This window comes from Dama dama, chromosome 23 (assembly GCF_033118175.1).
Source record: "Dama dama isolate Ldn47 chromosome 23, ASM3311817v1, whole genome shotgun sequence".
In the NCBI taxonomy this organism is placed as follows: domain Eukaryota; kingdom Metazoa; phylum Chordata; class Mammalia; order Artiodactyla; family Cervidae; genus Dama; species Dama dama.
In genome coordinates, this window is record NC_083703.1 from 37,645,100 (window position 1) to 37,659,816 (window position 14,717).

The 14,717-nt window shown below is 41.4% G+C and overlaps 2 pseudogenes; one reads left to right on the forward strand and one right to left on the reverse strand.

The window, feature by feature from the left end:
* The window catches only part of LOC133044249 (patched domain-containing protein 3-like), a 145,303-nt pseudogene that overhangs the window by 36,556 nt on the left and 94,030 nt on the right, over positions 1–14,717 (forward strand).
* Positions 1–14,717, reverse strand: part of LOC133045244 (patched domain-containing protein 3-like) — a 63,390-nt pseudogene that overhangs the window by 29,968 nt on the left and 18,705 nt on the right.

The following is a 14,717-nucleotide window of genomic DNA, read 5'->3' on the forward strand; positions in this document are numbered from 1 at the left end:
GTATGGTTCTACTTAGTGTGCATAAGTAAAAAACACAAGTCAGAAGTTCACCAAATTAAAAACAAGGGTCATTCATATCAGAAATCTGAAACCCAATAAAAAAACAGAATAGAACTAACCTTGGTCAAGTAAGTCTCCACACTGTCATTTGAAGGGCATGGAATTGAGGTGGAAAACCCTATGTTTGCTCTTGAAATAAGATTTGTGTTGAACCCTGAAGCAGGAATGAAATTTCCAACAGAAGAGGGCTCCAGGACTGGCCTCGTGGTGAGAGCCCTGAGTAAAGATCTGTTCTGCTGTTTCTCCATCTCAAGTTCGGTGCTGATCTCTGCCAGCCTCTCATCAGTCCTGGGGAAGATGGAAAACACCAACTTCGTTCATGTTTCCCTAAGTGACTTGCATTTGTTAAGTTGCTATACAGTAAATGGAATTCCCGTTAAACTGTTAAAACACTGAAAACAGAGCAGACCCACTGTAAACAGTGACAACTGAGACCTTGCTCTAAAGAAGCGCACGTGTGTCTGGGCTCCTCAGGTAACAAGTGACAACTGGGAGAGGAGAGGAAGGGTGTCAGAGAGAAAGGGAGGTGGCCTCACAGTGACCCCTGCAGCCTCTGGGACACGCCTGCCTCCAGGAAACAGTTCAGAGATGAAGAAGCACACCTCCCACAAAGCCACGTTCAAGCATTTGCTTTCCCCTCCCTTGTACATATTTTGCACTCATGACCTGGGAGAAATTAAGCTTTTGGCTCTGAGGACTCATCTAGAGCCACAATCTCGAGGAGAGGACGAGAAAGTCAATGGGTGAGTCTGAAAAGAGCTAAAACAGCTCCAGGAACAATTACAAGTATCCCCTGCTTTTCCAGAGTTTATGTTACTTCACTTCTACAAAAGGCCTATGTCAGCACCCATTTTTGATGGTCCAAAACAAAAACAAAAACAAAAGCAAAAAACTGAAGATAAGTTTTGGTTTCATTTAAAATGGCAAAAATTCAAGTCAAAACACTCAATATATGTTTTATACTGAGAGGCATCACGCTCCCCAAGCAGGCAGATTGGCCCCACCGGGCTCCTTCCCCGGGAGCCACACCCCACATCTCAGCATCAAGTCGCCACAGCCCTGAACCTCGTCTGGGAGCACCTGTGCTTCACTTGGGCATATTCATCTTAGCATCGACTAGCAGAATGTGTCCTCGGGTACCTGCTTCTTTGCTTTATGCTGTTTTGGCCTATGGAAGGCGTCCTAGGAGGGCTCTGCTTTCAGACAGTGGGGAAAGCTGGACTCGGCACTGCAGGTGGGATCTGCCCTTTCAGTCCTCCACACCCCCTCAGTCAGGACACCATGTTACTTTTAGCCACTTTGTCAATTATCCTGCCTTTCAGCCCTGTGTTAATTTCCCCCTATTTCAAAAGCATGCCTTTAGGTAGTGTGGAAAAACTTGATACAGTATTAATAGTTTGTCTTAGGGCACCCCCTTAGCAGTGACTATCCAGTTAGCTTTCACTTCCTACTGATCTCAAGAACCGCACTGTATAAAAATTAGGCTTTAGAGACAAATTAATGACCTAAATTTATTTTCTGTGATTCTGTGTTTTGACTTCCTTGTCTAGTTTATCTTCCAATGACTTTCTAATGGCTAGTTTTACTAAGTAGAGTTTCTTATATTTTTCTAACTCTGCTTTATTAGAATCTTCTTACAACGTTTTCATCTTGGAGAGTTCAGATTTCAAGTCTTTAATTCTGAGTTCCATCTGACTTCTCATTGAAGCATTATTCTTCTCTTGTAATAGTTGCTCTAAGTTTTCTTAAGATGCTGCTTGTATCTAAGGCAAATTTAAAAAGATAACATTTTCAGAGAGAGATTTAAAGATGAAAAAAAAAAAAAGAGCGGAAGTTTAAAATAATTATCGTCAATGTGAAATGAATTAAATCTGAATTATAAAATTAAAGTGAAATCATTGTTATAGTAGTACTTATATAATCTGATAATTCAAAGAATAAGAGGATCAACTTAAAATTTTAAAAATTGAACAAGACAACTTAAGAATAATTCAAGAGGATGGCACCAGTTCTAAATCACAATGCTTTCTTTTCTTCCTCATAGACTTGTTTTACACCAATTGGTCATATAAGTAAAAAGATTCTCTTGTAAGAATCATTCTGATAGGTCAATTTCATGATTAAGTGTGATGGAAACTGAAATATCTAAAGGGAGAACAAGTGCCCCCCTTTCTTCCAGAAGTCTACAAAACAAAGCGTTCTAAGGTAAGCAGAGGAAACACACAAGCTGTATACATCCAAAATATAATGTATGAAAGTGAAAGTGAATTCAAGCACATGACCGATCGACAAATTAATCAGCAAAAACAGGCTGATTTCTTTTAATTTCTTGACTAGATCTTGTCTCTCTGTTTCCTCAATCTCCTATTTATACTGCTCAACTTGACTGTGTTCTATTATATGTTCTATGTATATGACTTTTGAGGTTCACTACTTCTTGCTCCAACTTCTTTTTCTCTTCTCTAGAATTCACATTTCTTTTGCATTAGTTTCATAGATAATAACTCCTACTGAAACACTTGCTTTTCTTGCATCCAGTGGAGACATTTTGGAAACGCAGTGTCCAGCTCTGCTGAAAGATCATCAATCTTCAAGAATAAAGCAATACCATCTGGTAAAGAAGAAGGTGGACTGAGCACAGCCTAACTCAAACCCCGGATCAAATAAATACAATGGTATCTGTATTGTAGAATGTAGGACCAGGAATGACTCAGAGAATCAAGAAAGAAGTTCAAACCACCAAGAAGCACAAGATATATTCTTCACTATCCTCTTTGTCACACATTTGCACTTGATTTTATACTCTTTTATTGTTCTACAATAATATTTTTCTATCTTTCCTCCATAAAATGATGACAAGTCACCTCTTAGCAGAACGTCTCTTACTCCTTCCCCCCATCTTAATGTCCCAGGGTTTTTAAGAAGTTTTAGGGGTACTGTATTGAGTTATCTAGGGCTAAGTTAATAAACGCCTCCCAAAAGAAGACTGTGAGAAGAAGACTCTGTTTCATAAATCTTATAAATATGGATTCCAATCCCATAAGCCTTTTTCTGAACTACAAAGGCTTTTTGCTAATTTGAATTGCATTTCAAAGAGAAATCCCATCTCCTAATAGTTTACAGAGATGATCCACACATTTTTCTGAACAGCAACAACAACAAAAAAATGCCTTGTTCTTATAATCCTTTGTTACTGTCCATTTATGCAAAACGAGGGCTGTGCATATCAATAATACTTAGCCAAGATTCTCCCCCATGAAAAAAATGACAACAGTGTAAAATTAGGGGCTAAACTGTTTCTCAGAGACCAGATGAGAAGGGCTGAAGTGAAAAGCCTCAATGAGAGCTGCACAGTCAGGAAAGCTCCATGAAGAAGGAGAGCCTGGGCACCAGGTCTCAAATAATGGGGGACTACCCATGAGGACTTGGATTACTGTGATATTGAATGGTTTGCCTTGGAAATGAACAGAGATCATTGTCATTTTTGAGATTACATTCAAGTACTGCATTTTGGACTCTTTTGTTGAGTATGATGGCTAATCCGTTTCTTCTAAGGGATTCTTGCCCACAGGAGAAAATATAATGGTCATCTTAGTTAAATTCACCCATTCTCGTCTATTTTAGTTGGCTGCTTCCTAAAATGTTGATGTTCACTCTTGCCATCTCCTGTTTGACCACTTCCAATTTGCCTTGATTCATGGACCTAACATTCCAGGTTCCTATGCAATATTGCTCTTTATAACATCGGACTTTACTTCCATCACCAGTCATATCCACAACTTGGTGTTGTTTTTGCTTTGGCTCCATTTCTTCATTCCTTTTGGAGTTATTTCTCCACTGATCCGTGGTATTATATTGGGCACCTACCGACCTGGGGAGTTCATCCTTCAGTGTCCTATCTTTTTGCTTTTTCATACTGTTCGTGGGGTTCTGAAGGTAAGAATACTGAAGTAGTTTGCCATTCCCTTCTCCAGCAGACCACGTTTTGTCAGAACTCTCCAACATGACCCATCTGTCTTGGGTGGCCCTTCATGGCATAGCTCATAGTCTCATTGAGTTAGACAACACTCTGTGGTCCATGTGATCAGATTGGTTAGTTTTCTGTGATTGTGGATTTCAGTCTGTCTGCCCTCTGATGGAGAAGGATAAGAGGCTTATGGAAGCTTCCTGATGGGAGAGACTGACTACTGAGGGGGAAAATGGATTTTGTTCTGATGGGCGGGGCCATGCTCAGTAATCTTTAATCCAATTTTCTGTCGATGGGCAGGGCTGTGTTCCCTCCCTGTTATTTGAGCTGAGGTCAAACTATGGTGGAGGTAATGAAGATAATGTTGACCTCCTTCAAAAGGTCCCATGGACACACTGCTACACTCAGTGCCCCTACTCTTCAGCAGGCCATCACTGACACATGCCTCAGCTGGAGACTCCAGGACACTAATGGGCAAGTCTGGGTCAGTCTCTTGTGGGGTCATGGCTCCTTTTTCCTGGGTTATGGTGTGCACAAAGTTCTGTTTGTGCCATCCAAGAGTCTGTTTCCCCAATCCTGTGTAAGTTCTGGCAGCTCTATGGTGGGGTCTAAGGCAACCTCCTCCAAGAGGGCTTATGCCATACCCAGGTCTGCTACACCCAGAGACCCGGCCCCTGTGGGAGTCCACTGCTGGCATGTACCTCCACAGGAGACACTCAGACACAGTTCTGTCTCAGTCTCTGTGGGCCCTCTGGGTCGTGGTGCACACAAGGTATGTTTGAGCCCCCTGAGCATCTCTGGTGGGTGTGGGGTTTGATTCTAAAGGTGACTTTGCCCCTCCTACCATCTTGCTGGGGATTCCCCTTTGCCCCTGGACATGGGGTATCTACTCACACCTGCTGCAGTGCCACAGAGCCACATAACACAACCAGTAATGCTGAAGAAGCTGAAGTAGACGGGTTCTATGAAGCCCTACAAGAACTTCTAGAATGAACACCCAAAAAAGATGTCCTTTCCTTTATAGGGGACTGGAATGCAAAAGTAGGAAGTCAAGAGATACCTGGAGTAACTGGTAAATTTGGCCTTGGAGTATAGAATGACGCAGGGCAAAGGCTAATATAGTTTTGCCAAGAAAATGCACTGGTCATAGCAAACACCCTCTTCCAACAACACAAGAGAAGACTCTACACATGGATATCACCCGATGGTCAATACTGAAAGCAGATTGATTATATTCTTTGCAGTCAAAGATGGAGAAGTACTATACAGTCAGCAAAATCAAGACTGGGAACTGATTGTAGCTCAGATCATGAACTCCTTATTGCCAAATTCAGACTTAAATTGATGAAAGTTGGGGAAACCACTAGACCATTCAGTTATGACCTAAATCAAATCCCTTACAATTATATAGTGGAAGTGACAAATAGACTCAAGGAATTAGATCTGATGGAGAGCCTGAAGAACTATGGATGGAGGTTTGTGACATTATGCAGGATGCAGTGATCAAGATCATCCCCAAGAAAAAGAAATGCAGAAAGGCAAAATGGTGGTCTGAGGAGGCCTTACAATAGCTGTGAAAAGAAGAGAAGTGAAATAAAAAGGAGAAAAGGCAAGATATACCCATTTGAATGCAGAGTTCCAAAGAATAGCAAGGAGAGATAAGAAAGCCTTCCTCAGTGATCAATCTAAAGAATCAGAGGAAAACAATAGAATGGGAAAGACTAGAGATCTCTTCAAGAAAGTTAGAGATACCAAGGGAACATTTCATGCAAAGATGGGCACAATAAAGGACAGAAATGGTATGGACCAAAGAGAATCAAAAGATATTAAGAAGAGGTGGCACGAATACCCAGAAGAACTATAGAAAAAAGATCTTCATGACCCAGATAATCACTATGGTGTGATAACTCACCTAGAGCCAGACATCCTGGAATGTGAAGTCAAGTGGGCTTTAGGAAGCATCACTATGAACAAAGTTAGTGAGGTGATGGAATTCCAGTTAAGCTATTTCAAATCCTAAAAGATGATGCTGTGAAAGTACTGCACTCAATATGCCAGCTAATTTGGAGAACTCAGCAGTGGCCACAGGACTGGAGAAGATCAGCTTTCATTCCAATCCCAAAGAAAGACAATGGCAAAGAATTCTCAAACTACTGCACAATTGCACTCATCTCAGATGCTAGCAAAATGATGCTCAAATTCCTCCAAGTCAGGCTTTAACAGTATGTGAACCATGAACTTCCAGATATTCAAGCTGGATTTAGGAAGGGCAGAGGAACCAGAAATCAAACTGCAAACATTTGTTGGAGCATCAAAAAAGCAAGAGAGTTTCAGAAAAACATCTATTCCTGCTTTACTGATTGTGCCAAACACTTTGACTGCGTGAATCACAACAAAGTGTGGAAAATTCTGAAAAAGATGGGAATACCAGATCACCTGACCTGCCTCCGAAGCAATCTGTAGCAGTTCAAGAAGCAGTAGTTAGAACTGGACATGGAACAACAGACTGGTTCCAAATTAGGAAAGGACTACATCAAGGCTGTACATTGTCACCCTGCTTATTTAACTTATGTGCAGAGTACATCATGAGAAATGCTGGACTGGATTTCACAAGCTGATATTGATACTCCTGGGAGAAATATCAATAACCTCAGATATGCAGATGACACCACCCTTATGGCCGAAAGCGAAGAAGAACTAAAGAGCCCCTTGATGAAAGTGAAAGAGTAGAGTGAAAAAGTTGGCTTAAATGTCAACATTCAGAAAACTAAGATTTCTTCTGGGTATTCGCGCCACCTCTTCTTTATATCTTCTGATTCTGTTCAGTCCATACCATTTCTATCCTTTATTGTGCCCATCTTTGCATGACATATTCTCTTGGTATCTCTAATTATCTTGACGAGATCTCTAGTCTTCCCCATTCTATTGTTTTCCTCTACTTCTTTGCACTGGTCACTGAGGAAGGCTTTCTTATCTCTCCTTGCTATTCTTTGGAACTCTTCATGGCAAATAGATGGGCAAACAGTGACAGACTTTATTTTTTGGGGCTCCAAAATCACTGCAGATGGTGACCATGAAATTAAAAGACGCTTGCTACTTGGAAGAAAAGTTATGACCAACCAAGACAGCATATTGAAAAGCAGAGACATTACTTTGCCAACAAAGGTCCATCTAGTCAAAACTATGGTTTTTCCAGTAGTCGTACATGGATGTGCGAGTTGGACTATAAAGAAAGCTGAGCGCTGAAAAATTGATGCTTTTGAACTGTGGTGTTAGAGAAGACTCTTGAGAGTCCCTTGCACAACAAGGAGATCCAACCAGTCTACCTATAGGAAATAATTCCTGAATATTCATTAGAAGGACTGATGTTGAAGCTGACACTCCAATACTTTGGCCACCTGGTGCAAAGAACTGACTCACTGGAAAAGACCCTGATGCTGGGAAGGATTGAAGTTGAGAGGAGAAGGGGACAACAGAGGATGAGATGGTTGGATAGCATCGCTGACTCAATGGACATGAGTTTGGGTAGATGCTAGGAGATGGTGATGAACAGGGAAGACTGGAGTGCTGCACTCCATGGGGTCACAAAATGTCAGGCATGACTGAGCGACTGAACTGAACTGAACTGAACTGAGCTACTTTTGGAGATGAATGGCTTGAGCATGAGACAAGGAGAAAGGGGGAACATGAAATAGCCCTTCTCCCTACTGGGAGCCAAGCAGTTCCCAGGACAGAGCAAGACTGGGACTATAGCATGGCTAAAAGAAGGTGAGATCAGAACCACTTTGCCAGATGTATTGTGAAGGACTTGAGCAAGTGCACACTAAGACTTTAAACTATGCTAAGTTGGCTGACATAGAACAGGGAGAGAAGAAAACTCCTGATAAATTCCTAGATAGACTACAAGAGGCTCTCTGGAAGTTTACTGATGTTGACTCTGAAAGTACAGAAGAAGCAATGACCTTAAAGATAGGTTTCTTACTCAGTCAGCTCCAGATATCTGCCGTAATTTATGAAAACAGGTGTTTGGACCAAATCAGTTTTAAAAAACTGTTACAGCTCACTCAGATGATATATCATGGTAAAGAATATGAGGAGGAAAGGAGGAGGAAAAAAAAAAAACAAACCCTGGCAAAAGACCTAAGCCCCAACAATGGCTGTTAGATCCACTCTGAAACAGCCTGAGGAAAAGTGCCCAGAGTAACCCAGGTGAAAAGGGTGGACTTGTTATTATGGTGGAAAGGAGAGAAATCAGAAGAGGGATTGCCATCAGGCATCTAAGCCACACCCGGCTCCGTGTCCCATTTGTAAAATGACCACACCTGAAGACAGACTGCCCTCTAAGACATAGGCCACAGGGGTCAGACACTCAAGGCAATTGGGACTGAAAGTGTCTGGGGATCGCCACAGAAGCTCCCATCCTAATTACACCTGTGGAATCCTTGGGATTAATAACTGTGGTGGGCCAATCAGTCAATTTTCTTTTGGACACTAGGGAAACTTTCTCTGTGCTCACAGAAGCCCCTGGTTTGCTTTCCTCGTGATCCACTACTCTAATGGGACTGTCAGGATGAGACAAATGCTGTTAACTTTAAGCTGCAACTGGGACTCTCTGCTGTTTTCTCATGAGTTTCTGATCATGCTGGAGTCTCCCTCACCCCTTCTAGGGAGGGATGTACTGAACATGGTCCAGGCCTCTGTTTTCATGAATATGGAGCCTACTCTTTTCATTGAACAAAATGTAAATTCTAGCATGTGAGCTGATGGAAAACTGTGAGTTGAGCTCAAAATGCTGTTCCTGTTGTTATCAAGGTCAAAGGCCCTCACCTATTTTCACATCAAAAGTAGTATCCACTAAAGCCTGAGGTTAAGGAATGGGCAAAACCTTACTGTACTGACTTCTTAATGTTATAAGTGGGATCTTAAACTCTATAGTTCAGAGCAACAACGCTCCATCTTAAAGCTACTGTAACTCAAGGGGTATCAAAAGTTCTAGGAATAGAATATCATTTGCACTGTTCCTGGAGACCCCAATCTTCAGGAAAGGTTGAAAAGGCTAATGCCGTTATTAAATGAAATCTGTGTAAGCTAACTCAGGAAACACAAGACAGTTGGTTTAAAGTTTTACCCATGGCTTTAATGAGGGCTTGAACTGCCCCTAAGAAGAAGGGACTGTCTCTATGAGACTGTTCTTATGCACAGATATTGTAATAGATCCTAAAACCTTAGAATTAACTATGTGACTCTGCTTTCAGCTTTTCAACCTTCTCATCAGGGAAAGGCTTTGCATGGTGGGTTTCTCTGCTTTGAGGGAAGGACTTTCTTCAGCTCTGTGAATACCTTCACTGACAACAATTGTATATGATGCCTCATCTTGATCTGATGACATCTAACAATCCTAAGATGGACTGATGTAATTATAGACATAATGTAACTTTTAATTTTGATTATGTTTTAACTTGGTTTAATGGCTATTTTGCCTTACGTCTGTAACTGTAAAACGGGGTTTGTCTCTAACCATCTTAAAGCTTTTAAGTTACAGATGGTTGTTCAGGCTCCTACGAGTGCCACAGCCTCCTCCAACTATTACTTGGGGCCCCTGGATCAGAGACCCTCAGTATGAGGGTTAGGAGAATATGTTGCCTCAACAACTTAGGGATGATGCCCCTCAATAGCAGGAAGTAATTATGGAATGAAAATGACGGCCCCTTCCCTTGGCAACATAATTCTCCTAAAAGAATCGGGGAATGAGAGAGTTAATTCCTAGGTAGGGTGATAAGATGGAGGAGAAGGAGGAGGAGGAAGGGGTCCAGAGCTCTCCAGAAGGAAAAAGTGGTCTGGGGCTCCCAAGGAGAAAAGGACAAAGGTTCTTTTCTACATTGCTTTGTCTTAGTGAATATAACAATATATCCTGCTCGAGGACATGTATCTCCTTAACAAGAACCTTCTGACTAATCCTGTCATCTTAAAATGCGTATTATGGGAGTGAGTCTGGTAAGATCGTTCTATTGTTTGTTCTAATCTTGTTCATTTAAGATGTATGTTGTGGGAATGGGTTTGGAAAAATTATATAAGGCCTTGATAAGACTAGCTAGGGGGGCACTCTGCTGCCCCCTTCTGATGTCTATTTCAGAAGCTTTCTCTGTCCCTTTTTATACTTTAATAAAACTCTGGTTCACAAAAGCTCTTGCGTGATCAAGCCTGGTCCCTGGTCCAGAAGAGGCTGAATCTTCTTCTTCAGAGATCACAACTCCAACATCATTACCATAAGCTATCATAGGATTAGCCTGTTTTTGTTTTTTCCTATTCTAAATCACACTGAAATGAACATACTTATTCTATTTTGTCAGCACCTGTCCAATAATTAGGACAAATTCTCAGAAGTGTAGTTGGCAGGTCAAAGGTACTCCTTTTAAAATTTTAAAGTCTTTTGATTTGTTGCAAAGTTGTATTTTAAAAGTGTACCAATTTACAAATTTTCCTCAGCAGAATATGTGTTTACTTGCATACAACCTTCCCCAAACCTTCAGTCTTGCTATAATATTCATTAATCTAATAAGAAAATAAGGTGTATCACTTTTGGTATAACTTGCATCCCTTGATTAATCAAAAAGTCAAATTATTTCTTTCATATATTTTGAATGATTAGTATTTTGGATTCTGTGTGTGTGTGTGAACTGTCTGTTTATGTCCCTTGTCTGTGTTTTTCCATATGGGATACTAGATTTTTCCAACTCTTAAAGGCACATAATTCCATTTGATTTTCTTTTTTCCTGATTCCTCATTTTGGATCTGTAGAGTCACCTATATATAATTATTTTGCTTTCTGTAACACAATACCCTTCCTTTACCCACCCCACACCCCCCACATACACAGTGTGGCTCCTCACACTTTGTTTTACTCACCTAGAATAAGAAATGGTGAATTTGCAACTATGATCATAAATGGCACTCCAATGTACAACATCAGGCCAAAGCTGCTCAACCACAGCCAAGGCAGCAGAAATGACTCCAAAGGCTGTGACCCACATTGTGTTTCGTATACAGCCACACCTGTACATTTGGAGGGAAAAGTCATGAAATTGTGGTGGCGGCTTCCATACTGAAATTCCTACAACTCGTAACATTCTTGACTCGGACACCTCTTCAGCGCCCTCTTGTGCAATAATTCCCATTCCTGTCTGCTGGACAACTTTAATTTCCAGGCACTAACCTAGACGAACTGAACAGAAGAAAGGTGGGGAAGAGTGGGAACAGAAAGTTTGGGAATCTGTGCTGTTACCAAACTATACTGCTTGATAATTATGCAGCAAGCAAAGCCTGAATATGCTGACTGGCCTTTCAGAACGACAAAGATGTACTGAAAATAGCTACTTCCACTCTGATCTGCAAAGGAGTGTGAATGGAAGCAAGCAGTATGAAAGTGCCCATGTCTAGGTATCTTCTCACTCACTTATGAGTCCAATTAGCCATAAACACAACCCTAAATATCTCCTGTATGTCAACGCTAGTTTAATATATTGTGGCTAACAAAAAGAACGAAAGCCTCCTTCTAGCAGATGTTCGTGGTTCTCCTCTGCTTAGAGACATGTGCTCTAGAAAAGGGGCTGTGTGTGTGTGTGTGTGTGTGTGTGTGTGTGTGTGTGTACGCACTCAGTCTTCTCTTCATGAAATTTTCCAGGCAAGAATACTGGAGTGGGTTACCATTTCCTTCTCCAGGGCATCTTCCCAACATAGGGATCAAAACAAAGTCTCTTGCATCTCCTGCATGGCAGGCAGCTTCTCTACCACTGCGCCACCTGGGTAGTTTCAAAGGATATACAAATAATGAATAAACACATTAAAAAAGATAATCATGGTTAGAATGTGGAGAAATTGGAAAACTTATACATTGCTGGTGGGAGATAAAATGGTGTAGCCTCTGTGGAAAATAGTTTGGTGGTTCTTCAAAAAGCTAACCAGTGAATTATCATACAACCCACTAATTCCACTCCTAGATATATACTGAAAAGAACTGAAAACAGGGGCTTGAACAGAGATTTGGACACTATGGTTAACTGCAGCATTATTCATTACAATCAAAAATATTTCAAGTGCCCATAATAAGATAGGAACAAATGTGGTATATACATAAAATGGAATATCAGCCATGTAAAGGAATTCTTTCTACAACATGGATCAACCTTGAAAACATTATGATAAGTGAAATAAGTCAATCATGAAAGGACAAATACAGTGTGATCCCACTTACAGGAAATCTCTAGAATAGGCAAATTCATAGAAACAGAAACTAGATTAAAAATTAGTCAAGACTTGGGGGAGACAATGAGAAGTTATTACTTAATGGTTACAGAGTTTGTTTGGGGTGATAGAAAATATTCATAAAGTGATAGTTGTACAACACTGTGCATGTAATTAACACCACTGATCTGTACACTTAAAAATGGTTTTGGAAATGTACATTTTATGTCATAAATGTTATATACACATTATAGATACTACCACAATAAAATATTTTTTAGAATTTATAAAACTAATAAAATTGTTTTACCTGTAGCATGATACAATTGCAAATAATATGATGAGAAGGTATGCCAAGTGAAACAAGGGGACCATGGTCATAGAAGTTGCCTCAAATTCCAGTTGTCTAGAAAGTGACGAAAAGTAGACGACCTGCACAAAAATATATTCAGGTAAATAATGTTCAATTCTGATATTGTGTATGAGTTACATATGATATTGAAACACCACAACTTGTTGATTTAAACATTAAAGTTCATTAAAAATCAAAATATATGGATTATGATTTTAGAATAAAGAAGATAATAAAGATTTGCTTCTTCCCACAAAGCTCTGGCATGCTTTTCAAAGTTGCTTTCAAAATCTAAAGTTTAAAACTCCTGAGTGTACAAAATCTGAATCTTATATAAAACTGTGAAAGAATTAATAACTATAGACATATGACTTTTTCTAAACTTCTATTAATTCAGTATCTTTTACTATTTTAACTGCACAAACACCGTTTCAGAAAGGCCTGAGTATTAAAAGGCTTTTTTCCAGAAGGTGTCTTCTCCTTTTCACAAGTTTTATTCAGAGGACTAGGTTTGCCAGCCCGAATTACTCAACAGCTAACATGTGCCTGGCACTATGCTGTAATTTACTTGTAAAATGTGGGTCTTTCTTTCTCAAAAACATCATGGAACTTTTGTTTAAAGTTTTGCTTTTTTATTCCAATGAACTCCAAACAAAGTTGAGGGGGCTCCCAGAAACAGCAAAGACTTAAACTTGAGTAAGAATTTCAGAGTAACTTGACCAGAAAACCAAACTAAACCTGAAGATCAACATCTGGATTAAACAGACCTACCCTGAGAATGTATAATTTGTGTTTTTAACCAGAATGTTACCAAGGATTTAAGATTTGTGGCATTCTTCGCTCTCTCTCTATTTTAGGTCCTATCTCTTTTTACTTTATTTTTAAAAAGTTATTGTAGTGTAGTTGATTTACAATGTTGTGTCAGTTTCATGTATAGCAAAGTAAATCAGTTATACACATATCCACTCTTTTTTAGATACTTTTGTGGCTTTCTTCAGTGTCCTATTTTAAGAAAGTTGGATTAATGATCAAATAGAGCAGAGCACAACTGGCTTCTAGTCAAGGACTCTGATAATTTGGGAGTGCTGCTGCTATGGTCCTTGGAACAAGTCCTCCTACCTCTCCCACCTTCTCCTGGCCTCCCTATAAACCCCAGCCGCTAGGTACTTTGATCTTCTTCAAGGCCAGACTCTTTTCAAGGCTGCCAAGCTTCTCAGGAAATGGATCATCCACGCCTTGCTACCTTCATTTTCCTCTCCTTCACCTGTCTTCAGGTGGTACTGCAGCCGCATGGCTTTGGGGCTCAGCCCCATACTCCTGCCTAAGGCAGTTCCTCCCAGGATGTTGGCCAGGTAGCTGATTTGACCAGCTTGGCTGTAGATGGGAAAGGTGGTGGTTTCCAGGTTGAGGCCCTTGATCCTTTCCCAGGCGAACAAGAGTGGGATGGGAGGAGGGGGTGACACAGGAGCCCTGGTTTTTAGCGCACATCTTGCTGTAGGGATCTGGGTTCCGTTGTCCTGTGTCACAGTCAAAGCCTGCAGCCGCCTTCCACCTTGCAAACCTCTTCTAAGATTTCCGGTTCCAGCAGTGTCTCGGTGTTGGAGATCACTAGGATGGAGGCATAATTGACCTCGGTGCTCTTCCTGGAGATGGAGAAGATGAGAGAGAGTCTTTGGCGGTGAAATGTTCCTGCACAAAGCGTCACTCACCCTTGGTGGGTCTCCCTACCGGCATGTACTGCTCCTCGAGGTCGTCCTCTTCATCCTGGGGCTGGTAAATCAGGCCAGTGCCTAGAAAGGCCGTTAACACCATGGGCAGCAACAGGAAGATCCAGGGTTGCAAGCCCACCTTCCAGTCCAGCTGCCGGAAGGCCCGGGACAGAGGCGCCTCCGGGCAGCTGGTGTGGCAGCGGGGCCGCTGGACCAGTTGGTTCTCAGACCGCGATGCTGGCGGGAGGTGGTGGAGCCTCGGCCGCGACTCCGGAGGGGGCTCTGCGTTCTGCCCCGCAGCCCAGCCAAGCTCGGTTCCCGGTCTTGACTGGAGGCCCAGGGCGGCTCCGGCTCTAGGCCAGGCTCTGTGGGCAGCCAGCTCTCTCTC